The 21644-nt window shown below is 34.5% G+C and overlaps 1 pseudogene; it reads left to right on the top strand.

The window, feature by feature from the left end:
• Window positions 1–1031: 1031 nt before the first annotated feature.
• LOC113630200 (GTP-binding nuclear protein Ran pseudogene) lies at window positions 1032–1672 on the top strand (annotated as a pseudogene).
• The last annotated feature ends 19972 nt before the right edge of the window (window positions 1673–21644 follow it).

Genomic DNA, 21644 nt, shown 5'->3' with positions numbered 1-21644 from the left:
AAGGGTTTGGACACTTCATAAGTACAGTGCCATTCAAAGAGAATTATATTTGAGAAATTAAATTCAAAGTTTAACAAAGATTGGTATCTGCCACTCATTACAGGGTTAAATATTTTTTCTTTGCAAAAAAAGAGCTCCTTGGAATCCTTCATTCGATTTAAATTATTTAATCAAATAAGACAATGTACAGTGTTAGTCAAATGAGAAAATTCTAGGAAGGTTTTCCCAGTGAGGATGTACCCATGGTCATATTGATAGAGTTAATGAGATTTGGATACTTGGGTATAAAAACCTCTTATTAAGGGGGAAAAATGTGTTACATCTCTGAAAGATTTTGGTATACATTTGACAAAACCAGTGGCTATAATAGATAAAAAGCTTAATTCTCCATTTTGCATTATTGTTTGTTCTGAGTAGTTTGTAGTTTGTAAAATATGTGCATATGTGCATGCACGCACACATGTGCATGCACGTGTGCTCACACCACACACACACACACACACACACACACACACACACACACCCCTACCCAGGGAACACTTTCCTATTTAGAGTGATATTACTGAGATCCAATTTGTAATAACAAGCATTATGTAAGTCACGTAGAAAATTAAGTAAATTACTCAAGGTCATAGATATCTAGGTTTAGAACCTAGGTTTCTTTTCTTTGTTTATATACTATTTGTTGTTTGTGTTAGATAAATGCTGTTTACTTGGAGTTCACATTTTCATTTAGATATTTTTCTCCTTTTTGGATATTAAAATATCCACTACATTCGAATATATAAAATTAATATAACAATGAAAATATAACCTGACAAATAAATATTTGTCTCTTTCTAATGTATGATACCAGTGCCTGTCTATGACTGAAAAGATGAAATAATGTAACATATAGCCACAGATATGAAAGGTAATAAAATCATGTAAAATAATATGATGTGCAACTTTGGACAAATGCATTCTAAAAACTAAGCAAATGGAGCCCTCAGTCAGACGAGCGCAGAGACGCTTCTGGAAGTAGCATCACCATGGCTGCCCAAGTAGAACCCCAATTTCAGTTAAAATTGGTATTGATTGGGGATGGTGGTACTGGTAAAACTACATTTGTGAGATGTCATCTGACTGGTGAATTTTAGAAGTATGTAGCTACCTTGGGTGTTGAGGTCCATCCCCTTGTGTTCCATACCAACAGATGACCTGTTAAGTTCAATGTATGGGATACAGCTGGTCAGGAGAAATTTGGTGGATTGAGAGATGGCTATTATATCCAAGCTCAGTGTGCCATTATAATGTTTGATGTAACATCGAGAGTTACTTACAAGAATGTGCATAACTGGCATAGAGACCTGGCATAGAGATCACATCCCCATCGTGTTGTGTGGCAACAAAGTGGACATTAAGGACAGAAAGGTTAAGGCAAAGTCAATTGTCTTCCACCGAAAGAAGAATCATCAGTACTATGACATTTCTGCCAAAAGTAACTACAACTTTGAAAAGCTTCCTCTGGCTTGCTAGAAAACTGATCGGAGACCCTAACTTAGAGTTTGTCGCCATGCCTGCTTTTGCCCCGCCAGAGGTGGTCATGGACCCAGCGTTGGCAGTGCAGTACAAGCACGATCTAGAGGTTGCTCAGACAACTGCCCTCCTGGATGAAGATGATGACCCGTGAGAAAGTGAAGCTGGAGCCCAGCGTCAGAAGTCTAGTTTTATAGGCAACTGACCTGTGATGTCAGTGGTACAACATGTTTGCCTCTTTATTATATAGCTAAGCAGAGCATGTGATTAATCTTTGGGATGCTGAAAGAGATGAATGGGCTTCGGAGTGAATGTGGCAGTTAAAAAAAAAAAAAAAACCTTCATTTTTTTTGTACCTGCATATTTATGTATTTTGGGACACAGTTATTTCCTTCTTGAGTTTCACGTATAAGACTGCTATAGTCACATCACAATATTCAGTGGTGGAATCTTGTTTGTTACTGTCATTCCCATTTCTTTCCATTTAGAATCAGAATAAAGTTGTATTTCAAATATCTAAAAAAAAAAAATAAGCAAATGGATGTTTTTATAGTGAAGCATAAATTAACAAAATTGACAAGGGACAGTTTCGATTTTATTTAAAATGTTCCATAACATAGAAAATATAAAAAATCTTATCCAATCATCTTACCAGGTTATAACAGCACAAAAACATTATAAATTTTATTTTGAAGAAATGACAAAATATAAATAAAATCTTAGAATATCAAGCCATTCAGTAGTACTTAAATCAAAATGAATCAGGACAAACAGGGTTTATTCCACGAAAGTAGGGTAATCTATCATTAGAAAAATCTATCAGCATTATTTATTATTTTTTCTGTGTCTTAGAAAAATTTTGACTTGTTCAATAAACACTTGAGTTATAAAAGTAAATGAGATATAATCCCAGTTTAGGTTAAAAGTGAAAGATATAAATATGCATTGATATAGAGAAAATTAACTAGGTTTTATTTATAAAAGATTAAAGCATTTGGAAATGTAAGTGAAAATCAGAAGTATCAATGTAAACTCAGGACCAAAAAGAAGAAAATGTTATATGTGTTGTCAAAATGTGAATGATGGATGTTTTATATTTGTCCTCTCAAACTATTTTCTATGAGTCCCGAGATTTTTTAAAATTTAAATATGAGCTCACAGATTTTTATCTCCAACATTATTTCTAAATTTAAAAAAAAATTACAAACTGTTTCAAAGAAGCTGCTTCCATGCTGTTGCAAGAAATTTCCTTCTGCGATAACATCCTTCCATTAACCATTTTTATTCCTACATCATTAATAACGAGGGGAGAGTTGAGTGTAAGTTAAAAAACGGTTGTGTGGGGGCTTCCCTGGTGGGACCGTGGTTGAGAGTCCGCCTGCCGATGCAGGCGACACGGGTTCGTGCCCCGGTCTGGGAAGATCCCACATGCCGCAGAGCGGCTGGGCCCGTGAGCCATGGCCGCTGAGCCTGCGTGGAGCCTGTGCTCCGCAATGAGAGAGGCCACAACAGTGAGAGGCCCGCGTACCGCAAAAAAAAAAAAAAAGGCTGTGTGGATTCATGTCTGATTTACTGAAGGAAGTGAGCCAAAATAATGGCTAATTGTAACCCTCAACAAAAGGTAGTAAGCTTGGTTATTTCGTAGGCAAGAGTCCCTTCATCTCTATTTTTGGAAAATTGAAAATGGGTCTCTGCCCTGAGTTTACTCCGGAGAGCTATAATCCCACCACTAAAGCGTTCTAGGCTCAAGGTAGGTTTTACTTGCCTAGAGCGTCACTTCCCTCTGCATTGATTCTGTACCTCCCACAAGCCAAAGTTTCATCCCTATTATTTTTGTGCAATTTTAATATCCCCCAAGGCAACTTCCAGAAAACCTGTGCTGTTTGCCTGATCTGCCCCAGTTATTTCCCAAGATGCCAATTATTGTTTTTGTTAGTACTCTGTTTACATAGCTTCATATGATTTAGCCAGTGCCATTTTGTCCATAAGCCCTGTGATTGTTAGTGGTGATTTTACAGAATGCAAGATCTTTCAGGAACGTGTGCATTATATTCAAACAGATATGCCTGCACTGAAGATAGCGCCAGAACACTTTGTTCCAGAAAGCAAAAAGGCTTTCAAAAATAGAAGTATCTAAATGTTAAAGGAGTTAATGTTAATAGGAAGCCTATTGACTAGGCAGTGGTAATGGACAACAAGAGAGAATAAAAATTCAAATTATTGGTTTTATATATTATTATTATATAGTAATAACCATTATTGGTTTTTATATATATATATATGATTATTCCATAATATTAAGCATTTGTCTGTATAAAAACTGTGGTTTACTAATTTTTTCCCACTCAAAAATAGAGAAGGATAAATAAAGGGAACTGTGAATAAGCCAAACTATTCTGGTAAAAGTAGGACATACACTAGAAACAGAAATGCTTATCAGTTCCAGTTTTTACGGAATGGTCAGGTAGAAAGCATTCCCCAAATCTGATGAAGGATAGTAGCTTGATCTACTGCTTAGAGAAAACCAGACTGCATACCCAATCTCTGAATTCCTAGGATATATAAACTCTGGACCACCCTGTAAAATATAGTATGTGATGCCACTTGATGTTTCTAAATATTTAAGGAACATGGGAGATAAAGAAAATTAAACTTGGTAGACATGGTTACACACTGAAAAAGCTTCAGATTACAAGGAAATGCACAAGTTTAGAGGGTTATGTGACTTAGAAAATTAATATGATGTTTAAAAGTGGCCTAGAACAATGTTTAAATAAAGATTATTGAGACACCTTAGTAGGTACAATCAGGCCTCATAGTTGAATTAGAAGTCAATTGTTGGCAAATCACAACCCATAACCTAGGCAGAGATATTATGCTATTTTATTTCTAGTTCTGAGATTATGATTCTATCCTTGAAAAGTATGGGAAAAAGTATGAAGAAAATGAGAAAATGAATAAATTACATAATGCAATTCCTTTAAATAGTATAGGAGAAGAAATAAACTTTTATAGTTAATGATTTCTGTATTGTTATAGTATTTGAAGCACTTAGAAGTAGTCAACAAAATGATTTGTTTAAATAGTAAAATTAGTATAAGGAAATATGAAATTACTTTTCAAGATAACTATTATTATAAAAGTAAAAAAAAGATATATCGTGTGTTTTTTAAGATCTTTAGAATAAATGTAATTACAATTAATAATTTAAACATTAAACAAACTAAAAACATTAGTAACTATCTTTCTGCAATAAAATCCTCTTGGATAGGAAAATCATTTAACAGTACTTACACAATTTTCAGTTGCATTTATCTGTTTATACTACTGCTTTTTCTTTCTTCCTAGTGTTACCTTTTTCCTGTTTACTATTGGGTATTTCTGACCTACAGTAGACACGTCGATAAATATTTTTCAAGTAAAAGAAAGAAAGGAATTATAGGAGAGAAACCAAGAAATTATTGAACTTTATTCCATACTTTCTTAGCATTGGATAAAATGTCTATAGACTTAAATTAAAAAAAAAAATCTCAGTAAAACAAATTGAAAAATAAACAAAGATATTGATGAGCCAGAATTTAAAATGTAGAGATAGATATATGCATGTATGGGCATATGATTAATGAAAAGCTTGCCATTTCAAGTAATTAAACAGCCTTGAAATAGTTGTTTATCCATATTGAAAGATGAAGCTTGGTCCTGACCTCAAACCACCATAAATGTGTTTCAAATGGATTAAAAAGCTGCAATCGAAAAATGAAAAAAAAACCTTCAAAAATACAATTGAGCATATGGAAGAGTATATTTACAGTGGCTTGTTTTTACAACTAATTTTTAATCAATGAAAAGATCCAGATGTGAAGACAAAAACTGACAGATTTTACTATATGGATTTGTTTGTGTATGTCTGTTTATATTTGAAGACACCATAGAGGATGTACAAATATAAGATTGAGAGAAAATATCCCTTATAATAAGAGATTTGTGTTCCTAGAGTTTCTACAAACTAATAAAAAAGTATGAGAATAGGGTATAAACAAATAACGACAGAAGATAAAGACAAATGACCAGAAATATTGTTTATGTCACTAACAAACATATTAAAATTAATATATTGTTATATTTTTTATGTATCAGTTTACAAAAGGTAAATTATTAAGAACATTTAGTAATAAATGAGAGTGTAAATAAAACATTATTCTCATGTACTGCAAGTAGATGTAAAAATTCATGGTCATTTTAGAAAATATACTTCTATTTATAAAAATTAAACATACATCACTGTTCTTCCTGAGTACCACTAAACAGAGTGACTTATACCATAGGCCACATTTAAACCTAGTTGTGAATTTAATAACAAAGATATTTTGGAATAGAAGTTAATTTTTTCCCTGATACTCTATCTGATGATTATCTTTACGACACTTAAAATTCACCAAGTACTATGTAGTCTCACAGACTCATGTCTTTATCTTTGAGAAGAAAAGTTAAGATTTTGAAAAATATAATTATGCTAATATACATTTGAAGCAAGGATGAACAAGCAATAACTGATGAAAAAGTATAAAATACTATATATTTTTTATTCAGAAAGAAAAATAAGTGCAATTTAGTGACCCACTGGCTTGGAAAGGCTGAGTTATTAGTGATGCAAAGGATTAGAAGCAAGCTAAGTGCTTAGGCAACAGATTTAGAAACAAACATTCAAGGAGGCAGTGGAAGTAAAATCCCATGAATAAAGAAACCGTAAAGCAAACAACAAATATTGCTTTTAGAGAAATGAAAGGCTCTTACTTGGTGTCAGTAGTGCTATGCAAATTGTAAACTAGCAGTAAATTTTCTTGATTAATTCAAATAGCAGAATAAAGCATGCCCTCTAATGGAGGAATAAAGCCCTCAGTGCTCAAGCATGAAGCACTCAGGGGCAGTGTTTTTCACTGGACAGGCTCACCCCAGAGTATGAGATGGAAATGATATCAATGCCAAATGAAAAGAAAAATCCTGTTTCAGAGTTAATGATCTTTCAACCTATGCACATTTGAGTCTCCTGAATTGCTAATTTTTTGTGCTGGATCATTAGATAACACTTATATCAGTTCCCTTGACAATTTATTTCTACTATTTTTCTAATTTCATCAGAGGTCCTAAGACAACTCTAGCTGAAATTCTGATTGACCAAACGCTTCCTCTACCGAATCATATATAGCAAATGGTCTGATCCCTTTTTCATTATTTATTTAGATGTTTTTATTGGGCATGTGTTTCAGGGTAGTCTATTCTTTCACATTAATTAAAAGCTGAAAGTAAATGGGTGGCCTGCTACTCCTACTCTCTGTGTGAGAATGGCTATGAAAAACTTGAGACATATTTTAGCACAGAGAAGTGAAAGCAACAGTATTCTTAAAAGCCATACTTAGAGGTTTTTTTTTTCTATGAATGTATAGGTAACTCATTCCAACTTAATTACTTAAAGACAACTTGTTGCTACCGTGAATATCTCTTTATAAGCATGAATTGTATCTCAAAAATAAATCATATACAAAGCTCAATGATAAAAACCATCATTGAGACAGAAAAGAAGTTTTCAAATTTATTTTATAAATTTTTCAAAATCAGAGCCCTTCTGCATCCCAAATAGTAACTCATGAGCTTAAATGTACAGAAACTCATAAAAAAATTTAGACATAGGAACACAGAGTTTAAACCATATATGTTTTCTTCTTTTTTGTGTGTTTGTGTTTGTTTTTTTTTTTTTTTGCGGTACGAGGGCCTCTCACTGTTGTGGCCTCTCCCGTTGTGGAGCACAGGCTCCGGATGCGCAGGCTCAGTGGCCATGGCTCACAGGCCTAGCCGCTCTGCTGCATGTGGGATCTTCCTGGACCGGGGCACGAACCCGCGTCCCCTGCATCGGTAGGCAGACTCTCAACCACTGCGCCACCAGGGAAGCCCAACCATATATGTTTTAACATGTACATTTTAAAGAAAAAAAATCTTAGGGAGATTTCATTGTAGGTCACATTATATCATGTGCTTTCATGTCTTATGTTCATCGTCTACCAACTTCTTGATCTTCACCCATTTAATATGATTAATAGGCAAAACATTTTATGGTCATCGATATTTTATTGGAGGTAAACTGTTAATCATCCATTCTATAAAAGTTTAGCAAACAGTTACTGTATGCAAGTCTTTATGTTAGGCATCAAAATTATTAAATATGTAGAGAACAGACACAAATGCAGAAACTTGCATTATTATTTCCTTTGAACTTTGTGTCATATTTTTTTTTTTTTTTTTTTTCGGTACGTGGGCCTCTCACTGTTGTGGCCTCTCCCGTTGCGGAGCACAGGCTCCGGACGCGCAGGCTCAGCGGCCATGGCTCACGGGCCCAGCCGCTCCGCGGCATGTGGGATCTTCCCGGACCAGGGCACGAACCCGTGTTCCCTGCATCGGCAGGCGGACTCTCAACCACTGCGCCACCAGGGAAGCCCTGTGTCATTTTTATAACTAAAAATCTTTCTATATGCTATATGGATAGAGATTCCAGGAAGATGATGGATGTGACAGGGAAGAGGGCTTGGCAGATATTCAACTAAGTCAATATTTTCAGAGAGAAAGGTATGGGTAAAAACGCCTTGATCGTAAGTGCTGACTGGTTCAGAGTCATATAAAGATCAAGGACTAGCACATTTAGAAATGTGGCATAAGCCAGAGTTTAGTATGATTCCTGTCCCTTGATGGCTTGTAAATTCAAAAAGATCATTCTGGCTGAATAGATTACAGTAGAGCGGTATCAACAGCCTGAGGAATCTGGCCAAACAACACTGAACATAAGCTACAGAGTGCTTTTGGCATTTGTTATTATTTAGCCAATATTGTCATTATAGGGGAAATTTATAGGAAGCATTGATAGAATCTAGGCAACATGTCCCTGAGGTAGCAATACGTAGTTTTGGGGTACAGAAGGCTAAATGTGAATTCTTTAAAGAGGAAAATGGTCCAGAGTAACATGATAGATGCAAGTGATTTCTTGGGTAACAGGATAAAATAGGATCTGTAAAATATGCCCAAAACAAGTTAGGTTGCTTGAATTCATTCTATGATTTACAAACTACTGCTTTTGCTAAATTTCAAAACGCTGAGTCAGAAAAGAGCAATGGTATTTAATTTATATGCCACATATGCTAATATTTTAGAATGTCATGTTTTGTAATTTCATACAGTCTTCCTGCTTTACAAAATCTTAAACAGTATACTGCTTACTGCTTCCCTTCTGTAACTCCTAATAAAGTTAATTTCATTAGCCCAATTTATTATCTTCAAAATGAATGTAGCACTTTTAGATCAACAATTACTCTAAAGGGGATCTGAATCCCATTACCCCTTTTTTTTCATTTCTTCTCTTGCTCTAGGACAGAAGGAACTTACAAATCTGATCTTATTGACTCACAACTCTGTTTACTTGAAAGGATACAATCCTTAATACAGCTACTAGGATTTGAAAGAAAAAAAATAAGTAACACCACTTCTCTATTCAAGTTCTGAAACAGTGGAGAAATAAGACAAAAAAGTAAGTGGAATGGAAGATTAAATAAGGCCTTGAATCCTGATGAAGCTCACATTGAGGGAATTGGCATACATACTTTTATTGATTCTAAGACCCACATCATTTCACATTTTACCTTATCCAAAATTGATGTACATGCATATACATTGCTATTTTACAATTACTGTAGCTAGTTGACATTTACTGTATATTTGTTAGCTTATGCTTATTTTTTTCTTCCAAATTCATTTATTAGACTTAGTCATTCATGAAGACCTAGGGGGAAATAAGTGAAGAACAGAAAAAGAAGCTACTTATGTGCTTATCCCCACAATACTCACCTTCATTCTCTGTATGTGCTGTCTTTCATTCAGTAACTAAAATGCATGATGCATTCCATACATTATTAGAGCAACTGTCAATCATTCAACAACACACTCTGACATTGGCTTTTTCCCAAACACTCCACACTTGACATTATCAGTTTTGGCTAAAGACAGTGACTTCTGTGACACATTATTTAATTGATGCTCTTTAGTCAGCTTGTTAACATTTCAGGTTCCATTGGAACTACTGACCGTTTGCTTCTTCTCGAAATAGTCTCTGATTTTAATTTGTGTGGCAAATAACTTAATAGAGATTTCTAATCCCAGCTAGGATGGAGTAATTTTGTTAGACCAAAAGTCCTACCCAGAACATATAGGAAAGCCAAATAAAATAATAAGAAGGAGGAGAAGGAGAAGAAGAAAAGGAAGGGGAATTTAACCGAATAATATGTATATTGGAAAGCTGCCGTGGCAATCAAGATTTGATGAAACAAGATCCTAGATAGAAAGAAACCAAAGAAGAATGAGCCAATATTCACTTGCTCCAGTTTTCTTCTTAGGGGTTAACTATTCTTTATATGGAGGGAGAATTTGAAAATCTGGGCAGCAATGCCCAGAGGCAGAGAAGTTGGAAGGGATTTCATCAATCTTCACTGGGATGGGAAGACACAGTTTTAGTATTTGGGGCCACTGAGGTAACCAGAATATGATGCGGTCAACATCCCAGAGTAAAGAGAGGTACAGAGATATGAGCAGCATAGGCCTATGTATGAAAAATAATAAATGCTTTCAATGATGCTTTTATCATCAAGAGTAAGTTAACCCTATAATCTGATAGGCAACAAGATTAAAAGAAGATTATATCATACTGACTGGCGGGAGTGTAATAATCTTTGTATGATTGTCTGGATTCTCTGGTACCATCCTAATTATATAAGAATAACAGATATTAATATTGCTTTTATAATTTGGTTTCTTCTCCTTGGCAACTAATGAACTCAAATTTTTATTCCCTTAGCACTGTGAAAATGTCAAAAAACCCCAGTCTTCCTTTCAGATTCTTTTGTCTCTACTTTTAACATCTTGCCCTTGGGGGATTTGCAGAATTATTGTTTTAAGGGCAAGAGATTGACCTTGGAAAAATGCAGTAGAAATTAAATATAAATTATTTTATTATTTTATGAAGTTTATTGTACTTATATCAAAATCTATTGTTCCATAGCTAAAGGATTCTGTTCTGCCATTATTTGTTGAGTTCATCTTTAAAGGCCTTGTACAAGATATTTCTGGATATAAAGTATGTTAGACATTATTCCTATCATAGAACAACTAGACAAGTAAACAGGTATTTTTATTACTAGCTTGAAAATTCAAATACTGCAAGAAAGGTCCTAAATAATTTTGTGAGTTCAGAGGAAGAAGTGCTTTCCATTTGTTGGTGAAAGTGATGATGGTGGTGGGACTAATAATATGATTTTTTAATCTGAAAAGGTCAATTTACAGAGGCTTTTATTTGTTTTATTTGCTGGGGACTGAAATGAATTTTTCCATTTGGAAATAAAAGGTAATAACAAGTATTTTAGGCTGCAAGGAAAGAAATGAGAATGGATCAAATAGTGTGGAAGCATAATGTACAGGAAATCAACACTTTATATATTTGGCCTTAGTATACGGATCAAGGCAAAAAAAAAATAAAAAACAGGTTGTGTCAGGTCTTTGGTGACCTTGATGGTCTGGTTAAAGTTGTGGAAAATTTACTGAGTTGTGAGTTACTAACGTGTGTCTTTAACTTCACTGTGCCTTTGAATATTTTTTTTTTTTTAGGAAAATTTTGATAGCACTTTCTTGCGGGAAGATTTAAGAAAGAAAAATCTGCTCTGTTAGTATTGGTACTGAGATAAGAAAATCCCCCCCTAAAGCATTTGCATTGGGGATAGAAAGGAAAAATATAATAAAAGGCATATTATAGAGTCAGCATTGCTTTGAAACTGATTGATGGGATCAAAATGAGATATGCAATGATAACTTGAAGACTTAGAGCCTAGATGACTTGAAGGATTATGAAACCATTAAAGGCAATAAGGAATACAAGATTAGGGAAGATTTGGAATTAAATAATAAATTCAATCTGGCTCATGCAGAATATGACTATAGCTCCTAAAATGTAAAACACATGAATAACACATTATACTTGCTGCTTGTGAACAAAGAGAAGATAGGCACTGAGTGATGACTGAGTGTGGTGTTACTGAGAATATACAATTTAATATTGCTGGGTGGGGGTTCCCAATACCATATTGCAGTAGATATAAAAAAAAAAGTGACCAAAAGTCCCATCCACTCCTGTATGCATATATTTTGCAATATGAGCTTGCTCCTACTTTCTTCAGAACATGGACTCTTTCTCTCTACCCCTCAGATTCAGAATTCGCCATGTGATTTGCATAGGCCAATAGACCATTAGCAGATATGATAAAACTGGAGACTCTAAACAAGGTTTTGAAGTATGACTTGCCATCTCTCTCTGCTGGAATTCCTGAGCCACCACATGAATAATCCAGGAACTTCCTTCTAAGCACCACATGGAGAATTAGACCCAGTCATTCCCTGGTGTTCCCTCTGAGGCCCCATACACATCAGTGAGGCCATGCTATGTTGTCAGCTTGTAAGCAGCTGGCCCAGAGAAGATCTGCTCAGAGAACCATAAGCATTGTGAGAAATAATAAACATTGCTGTTTTAAACAAATATGTTTTGAGGTAACTTTTTTTTTCTCCCTCAACAAAACCTAAAATATGTGTCATTGATTTTGATACCAGGCATCAAGTGGAAACTATTAGGCAAGGAATCTATTAAAAAAGACTAGAAAAATGGCAAACAAAATGTTAGCCAAAACTAAAAAAGTAGTGAGGAAATAGATAAAAAAGGCTGAAAAAAAGGACACGTTTAAGTTATAGTAAAATATATGGCAAAAATATTGCTTACAATATCATAGAAGATGAAATATATACCTAGAAACCTTTCATATTAAAAGTGTTACTTCACTTTTCCAGTATAGGTATGATAAGTTACTGCATGAGAGTATTGAGCTAAGGAAAGAACTGTTCAGTTTGAAAGCAGAATTTATATGAACTATATATGGCTCAGGATTTGCCATATATATATATATTTTTAATAGATCTTTATTGGAGTATAATTGCTTCACAATACTGTGTTCGTTTCTGCTGTACAACAAAGTGAATCAGCCATATGCATACATATATCCCCAAATCCCCTCCCTATCCCACGTCTCTAGGTCATTGCAAAGCACCGAACTTTATGATGTAATAAAAGGAATACAAGCTGGAAAAGAAGAAGTAAAACTGTCACTGTTTGCAGATGACATGATACTATACATAGAAAATCCTAAAGATGCCACCAGAAATCTACTAGAACTAATCAATGAATTTGGTAAAGTTGCAGGATACAAAATTAATGTACAGAAATCTCTGGCATTCCTATACACTAACAACGAACAATCAGAAAGAGAAATTAAGGAAACAATCCCTTTTACCATTGCAACAAAAAAATAAAATACCTAGGAATAAACCTACCTAAGGAGACAAAAGACCTGCATGCAGAAAACTATAAGGCACTGATGAAAGAAATCAAAGATGACATAAACAGATGGAGAGATATACCATGTTGTTGGATTGGAAGAATCAATATTGTGAAAATGACTATACTACCCAAAGCAATCTACAGATTCAGTACAATCCCTATCAAACTACCAATGGCATTCTTCACAGAATTAGAATAAAAAAGTTTTCAGTTTGTATGGAAACACAGAAGACCCTGAATAGCCAAAGCAATCTTGAGAAAGAAAATGGAGCTGGAGGAATCAGGCTCCCTGACTTCAAACTATACTACAAAGCTACAGTAATCAAGACAGTATGGTACTGACACAAAAACAGAAATATAGATCAATGGTACAGGATAGAAAGCCCAGAGATAAACCCACGCATATATGGTCACCTAATTTACGACAAAGGAGGCAAGAACATACAATGGAAAAAAGCATCTTCAATAAGTGGTGCTGGAAAACTGGACAGCTATATGTAAAAGAATGAAATTATATGTTTGTTTTTATCTTTAGACTCTCTAGTAAGCAAAGTTTTCAAAGAAAAAAATGTAGCTCATTAAACAACTAATGATGAATGTAACACACTTTGTTGAGACCTCTGAAAGATTTAAGATGTGCAGAGCAGACAAGCTTAGCTAGACCAAAAAGCTTTTAAGAAACCTGAAGGGATTGGCCTGTAGTTATCAGCCATATGGTTCAAGTTAGAGAGAACTCAATTTCATAAAAATGTGTGGATGTGTCTTTTGAAACAGGAGTGGACCCAAATACTATTCATAGAAAACACTAATTCTTTAGGAGAGTTGTACTGATGCATATAACTTGGATTAAATGGTATTGAGATTATTTAAATTGCAAAATGGGATCTGGGCCACAGATTTCTATGAAAAGGGAGTTGGATTAAGTGTTATCCAACTTTAGTCATTGACTATTCTTATAAAAAAGGAATGTCATCTTGAGAGGGCAGAGTCAAAATTTCATCTGAGAGTAAAGCCAAAAACCAAAGAGAACAAGAAACTAGGAAACAAATCCCAGAAAAGAGAACACATGCTCAGCTGGATTTCATAAATGCTTTTTGTACTTCCTTATTCTGATCAAAAGTATCTATTGCAATTATCTATTGCCTGTCTCAATTTTGCATGCTGGGTGTTTGGAAAATGAATGATTTTTTTTTTTTAAGTTCACTGTGTTAGATCAAGAGGTAATGCACTTAAGAACTTGCACTCAGTTGGGCTTCATGTGTACCTGGACCTAATGCAGTTCACAAGATTATGAACTTTGAACCTGATGCCTCAATTGAAAGATAATTCAGAGGTTCCTGGAATGCAACTGAACATGTTTTCTATGGGAAAGTGACTCAGATTAGGTTCCTGGGAAACATGCTATGAGAAGAAAATTGCCTGAATGCAGTTTATTGATAAAAGTTCTCAGAGACAAATCTTTGAGTGAATGATGGAAGCAGGTTTGGGCAGAGGAAAAATCTGAACTCTAATGAAGTCACAACAAAACCTTAACTAATATTATTAAGAACACTGGAATAGAGATGAATCTTCAAGTTGAAGGCAGGGAGGCCAAGTCTTTACACACAGCATCATAGGTAATTGAATGCAGCTTTCACAAGAGGAGAGAAGATATATTAAAGGAGGCAACTCCCTTAGTATGACAATTCCTGGGAAGGGGTTAACTTTTGAGTTTTATGCAGAATACTCCCTTATAGCTAGGGAAAAGATTCCTTTTGTCATTAGGGAGGATTTAAGGGACAGATGACATCATCCTCTAGAGTGAAGAATGTGACTAATTTGTGACCAGAAGGTACATGTCAGTAAATTGCAAAAAATACCCCAAAGTTTTCCTATGTCTGTTTGCACATCCACTTGAAATGTGCTTTTATCATTCACCTATCTACAGTAAAGGTCTATCTCTCTGACTTAAATCCGAAGTTGACCACGTTGCTTGTGTTGGTCAACAGTATGCTTAGCACACAGCAAAAAATGAGAATAAAAGACCACTTGGAGAGAGAACATGAAGGACCACATGGAAAGAGAGGTATAACCATCCCAGGCATTCCACTCATCTCAGCTAAGGCCAAAGACATGCAATGCCACTGTCTTAAACAATCAGCTCTCATTAAGCTGGCCCAGACCAGAACTGCCTGACCAACCACAATTCTTAAGAAATAATAAATCATTATTTCATTAAGTCACTAAATTTTGGAAGAGTTTGCTATACATCTAATTAACACACAGCTTTCAACTATGTTTTTTCAATTATTTCCTTTACTTCCTAGATTAGATATTAATATCTTTGTTCTGTGGTGCAGGTTTATAGAATATCTATAGGGTAGATTGATCACAGATCAAAGGTGGCTAATAAGAACCATTATAGGTGCAGTTAATTCATAGTTTGGAAGAAAATACAAAAGATATGGTCATAACTTAGGTGGAAAATTAAAATAACTTGTTGGTAGCACAATCCGTATTTGAAAACTATCTGTAATTGATTTGAAAGTAATTGCCCCTGTTATTCTATTTGTCCAAGAAATATAAATGGAATCCATGTCATCTTTTAAATATATACTTACCTCCTACTAATACCTTCCTCACAGGGAAAATAGGACCCTCAATATTAGTATGTTTACAAATAATAATCATTTGTCAAATGGACTTATAGAATTGTTTAGTCAGTGCATGCATTATGAGAAAATTGCAGCAGGGCAAAGCAACAGCATACCTCTGTTTTCCTTTCTTCTCCATATTTAATATTTTAAAATACATTATTGATGTATATTTTCTATATTCAGAAAAGTACATATCTTCATAGTGGTAAACAATTTAAAGAATATTGAGATGTATGGATATGCTAAAATTAGATTTTCATTTTTTATTTAATGTCAACATGATTGTCATATCCAAATCTGAAGTCATGCTACCTTAAGTCATATATTAAAAAAAACAGGTCTTTATATTCATAACTTGGGCTCTTTCCTCACACATCAGACACACACATGTAATATTCTTCACTGATTAACATACATATTTTGTTTTGAAATTAGATAATCTTTTACCAGAAACATCATCCTCTATTTCATAGTTTTTATGAGAACCGAATATAGTGTACCATAATATTTGGGGTAAATCAGCAGTTTTTCTCATTAAGATATTTTCAGAATGAACTGAGGCCATAATAGTAATTTTAATTCTTTACTGAAATAGACATCAATGTGTTAAAATTTTTAAAATGACAGATTCCTTTTTCTATATATCATGCAAAGCAAAGGGAGATTTAGTTTAAAAATTATCTTAATATCATCTGTCCTTGAAACAGGGATGTCAAAAATAGCCTCAGTTTTTCTCTTCATGTGGGGTCTTATTTTTTCCATAAGTCCAGCTGCTGTGTTATCTTCAGGGACAAATTTATTTCAAAGAATATCATAAATAGAACATCATTTTTACTCCACATTTAATTGTGTAGGGTGCATACACATTTTGTCTTTGTATTAATCACTCATTGAACAATATTTTAATGAAATACTTATAGTATATATAGAAGCACATCCAATTAAACTATAAAATATATCATCACTATATTTTAAATTCCTGGTATACATATTAAGGACCAGATGTAATGATTAGTAATTTATAATTATAGTTTGTCAACCAGAGTAATTCTTAGCTAGGAAATCACCCACCAAAAAATGACGTAGAGAATGCATAATCCTTGATATATGTTAAAATTTAAAGGTAAACTTATATAAACCATGTACGTTGTCCTGCAAAAAGGAAAAACTTAAATTTTTAAATATTCAAAAAATAATATCTTTTTGTAGTTTTATGATATAAAACCTATATATATATATATATATATATTTTTTTTTTTTTTTTTTTTTTTTTTTTTTGCGGTACACGGGCCTCTCACTGTTGTGGCCTCTCCCATTGCGGAGCACTGGCTCCGGACGCGCAGGCTCAGCGGCCATGGCTCACAGGCCTAGCCGCTCCATGGCATGTGGGATCTTCCGGGACCGGGGCACAAACCCGTGTCCCCTGCATCAGCAGGCGGTCTCTCAACCACTGCACCACCAGGGAAGCCCTAAAACCTATATTTTTAAAATGGAAACTAATTTTCTAAAACTGGGAAGTCTATATCCCTGATAGCTTTCCTTGTTTGAAATCTGCTCTCTGAAATTGATGTAAATAGTTGTGCTTTCTTATGATTAGCGTTAGCATGGTACACTTCCCTCCATTCATTTACTATTAATCTTTATGTATATTTGTATTTAAAGTTAATTTCTAGTAGATGAAGTAGAGTTGGGCTTGTGTTTTGATACACTCTGAAAATCTCTGATTTTTAATTGGTACATTTAGACCATTGACGTTCAAAGTGATTATTGATACAGCTGAATTAATATCTATTATATCCATTACTGTTGTTCTTTTGTGCCCTTATCCCTGTTTTTGTCTTCCACTTTTTTTCTGCAATTCGTGGTTTTAATTAGCATTTTATATGACTCCATTTTCTTTCCTTAGCATATAGGTTATACTTCTCTTTTTTACTTTTATTAGTGTTTGCCATATATATATATATATATATATATATATATATATATATATATATATATATATATATACATACATACATGTATAGCAAGTCCACTTTCAAAAAGCACTATACCGTTTCCATTTCATGGGAAAAATACCTTAGAATAGCAAAAGAATACTAATTCCTCCCTCCCATCCTTTTGTCATTCGTTTCATTTGTATATAATCACACCTCTATCAGATAGATAGATGTACATAAAATATACATAATGTATACATAATATAAATATATATATATACACATGAGCATACATAAATGAGTACATTGTATATTATAAATTTTAACAAATTGTTATCTGTTAGATCAATTAAGATTAACAGCAATCAAGGTTTTTATTTTACCTTCACTTATTCCTTCCTTTGATGCTCTTTTTTACCTTATGCAGATTTGAGTTTCTGACCTATATTATTTTTGTTCTCTCTAAATAACTTAACACTTTATACATCATTTTATGTAGGTCTACTACCAACAAAATCCCTCAATTTTTGTTTGAGAAAGTCTTTATTTCTCTTACACTTTTGAAGGATAATTTCAAGTATACAGAATTCTAAGTTGGTGCTTATTTTTCCTCTCAACATCTTAAATACTTCATCCACTCTCTTTTTGCTCACATGATTTCTGAGTAGAAGTTAGATGAAATTCTTATCTTTGTTCCTCTATAGGTAAGGTGTTTTTCTTTTTTTCCTCTGGTTCTTTTCAGAATTTTATGCTATGGTGTACTTATTTTGGTATTTATACTGCTTGGTGTTCTCTGAGCTTCCTGAATCCATTGTTTGGTGTCTAATATTAATTTGGGGAACTTCTCAGTCATCATTGTTTCAAATATTTCTTCAGTTCCTTTCTCTTTTTTCTTTCTGTTATTCCTATTACATGTATGTTATACCTTTTGTAGTTGTCCCACTCTCCTTGGATACCCTGTATTCAAAGACTTGGGTAGTCTTTGTTCTCTTTGATTTTCAGTTTTACAGGATTCTCTTGATAAGCTCTCTGAGAACTAAAATATTGCCTGCCATATCAGTAAGCAAAGGATGTTGCAGCCATCAAGCCATTACATAACAGTCGCCAGGATGGTGAGCCCTGAGGGGACTCAGGATGGAGACAACGGGGCTGCCCACTGCCAGGCCCATCTAGCAGTCAGCCTCTGCAGCCACTGCCTTCCCGCCCCCCACCATGGTGCACACTGAGGAAACTCAAGATGACAAAACACAGGATACCAGCCCTGGATAGCTGAGGTGCATATCAAAGGAATAATTTCAGTGATCCTAGACTCTTGTATCTTCCCATACACAGAAGAGCGCTAAATTCCTTAACTTGAGATATCTGGTTTTCTCTTATTAACAGTAATCTTTTGATGTTCTGACTACCTGGTCTTTGGTTGCAAAAACTCCTATATATCCTGGCTCTCCCCCTTACATCTTTGGAACAGTTTTCTCAGTGTTTTCTGAGATGCTATGTCTTGAGCTTGAAGTCCTCAGAAAGTCTGCCAAATAAAACATAACTCTTGAATTTTAGGTTGTGCATTTTTTTCAGTCAGCATCTCTCACTCAGAGATTCTTTCCTCAGCAATGGCCAGTCTACTAATAAGCTCATCAAGTCATTCTTCATTTCTGTTATGGTGTTTTGTTTTTCGCATGTCTTACATGTTATTTACTTTATCCATTAGAGCTGTTAACATATTAATCATAATTGTTTTAAATTCCTAGCCTGATAATTCCATCATCCCTGCCATGTCTGGTTCTGATATGTTCTCTCTCTCTCTTTAAATTGTGGGGGTTTGCCTTTTGGTTTGCCTTATAAAATTGTTTCTTGATAATGAGACATGAGTAAGGAACTGCAATAAATAGGCCTTTACTAATATGGTGGTTTCTTGTTGGGGGAGAGAAGGTATTAAATAGTCCTGTGGTTACTTCTCAGTCTTCTAATGAGCCTATGCCTTTGAACTTCACAAGAGGTCCTCAGTTTTGCCCCCCGCAACCCGTCTTTAGGTGAGACAGAATGGCTATAGTGTAAGAGTATTTCCCTTCCCCATTTCCCCCAGGTCAGTTAGGCTTTGATAATATTACAGCAGGTTAGGCTCTGGTTAAATACCTTAGTCTGAGGTCAGGCCTTTTTAAAATGAACAAAGTGATCTGAGTATTTCAAAATGGTATTTTTCCCCCTCCCCCTACTGGGAGCATGAAGTGATTTTTCTCAAGTATTTACTCTAGGAATTTGGTTGGCCTTTTGGAAATAAATCTCACATAATTATCATGGCCCCCTGTATGACTGGATTCATCTGGTTAAACTCCAAATTGTCAACACTGAGCCTACAGCAATTTATGAATTGCATTTGAGGTTTTCCTCTCCAGGCACTACTTCCTGAGGCAGCATCTGCTTGTGAGTCTCTGCTCTAGTAAGTTGTTAACTCCCTGTATTTAATCCTGTCTGTCTCTCCGATCTTAGGGCGGTTTTGGCCCTGTGTCCTTCTCTTTCTCAAGGATCTGTGGACAAAGAATGTTGCCCGCCATTTCAGCAAACGATAAATGTTGACTCCATCAAGCCATCAGCCACTGCAGCTACCCCAAAGTAGTGCCCTGAGGGGAATCCAGGACTGAGAAAAATAGAATACTGGCCCTAGATAGTTAAGGTGCATATCAAAGGAATAATTTCAATGAGCCCAGACTCTTGCATCTTCTGTACATAAAAAACCACCAAAATCATTAACTTGAGATGTCTGGTTTTTGTGGTTACAGTAATGTTTGATGTTTCACTATATATACATATATATTTTTTAAACAAAACTCCTATATATCCTGACTCTTCCCTTACCACTTTGGAGCTGTTCCTTGGAGCTATCTGAGAGGCTGCTTCCCAGATTAATAGCCCTCAGTAAGTTCCCCAAATAAAACATGACTCTCAACTTTTAGATTGTGCATTTTTTTTCAGTCAACAGTTTCAAGAAGTGTTGTTGATTTTTTCAGTTTCTTTGGCTTTTTATGTTGTTCAGATGACGTGTCAATTTTCAAACTCCTTACATGCAGAAATGGAAACTGGAAGTCATTTGTTTGTTTTTTAAACGTCTTGAACTACATATTGCAAATTAGGAGAAGTGTTGGTCATTATGATGATTACATTTATTCTTAACAAGTTGGGAAAGGCAACACAAAATATCTTGAAAATTACTATCATCTAGAGAACACTGTGGCTTTAAAGTAATAAAAGTGTATGCTTTATTAATGCCCAGTAACTTTTAATTTGGGTATTTTTTCCAAGGCACTGGTGCCTTGGAAAACAAGGCACCAGTGCCTTGGAGAAAGTTTGAGCCATCGAGGTGCCCTGTATATGTCTTTGTGAATGTACCTCTGAAGTGTAGCCTTTGTTTCTTCCCTTATAAAATGTGCAGTGGAATATTTTCAAGGAAGTAAGTCAAAGTATCTTGTGCAGTAAAGGAAAGTCCCTTACTCTGGGATAATTAATTTGACCAACACCATTCAAGAAAAGCTTTGATGTTTAAAAAACGTTTTATTCATTAGTGTTGGTATACATATATTTATTTGCTTAAACTAGTCAAAGATAAGGCTAAATGATTGAATTTCCAATGTTTTCCTAAGTAGATTTGATACATTGCCTAACCAAGTATGTTTTAATCCATCATTTGATATTTATTCAACTTATTAGTATCTTTTTAAAGTAACACTAGGAAGGGTTTCACTTAAATTATCTTAAGTAAGAATTTTTTATGTTGACTATATTTTGCATAGTTATGCTCATTTCTCAATTCTACATATATTGTGAGTAAATACAGTAAATATGTTGTTGTCTTTGACTTTTCAACCTCAAGTCATATGTAAGTCCATGTTTTCTGTCACAAAATCTTGATGACATATCTCTTTAAATTATTTTTAAAGTATAATGAACGGACATGCTAAAACATGTTTGCTAATTATGAGGCCAGAAGCACAAACAAAAACATAAAAGTTATTCTACTCTTCTATTTATAGTCATTGTATATCAATGAAGATGCAAAGAGTGTGGAGAAATAGTCAAATTTTTCTGTCACAC

Source organism: Aethalodelphis obliquidens, unplaced genomic scaffold (genome assembly GCF_003676395.1).
Source record: "Aethalodelphis obliquidens isolate GAN/ISIS:26980383/991018 unplaced genomic scaffold, ASM367639v1 scaffold29, whole genome shotgun sequence".
NCBI lineage: Eukaryota > Metazoa > Chordata > Mammalia > Artiodactyla > Delphinidae > Aethalodelphis > Aethalodelphis obliquidens.
This window is presented reverse-complemented; position numbering and strand designations above follow the sequence as displayed.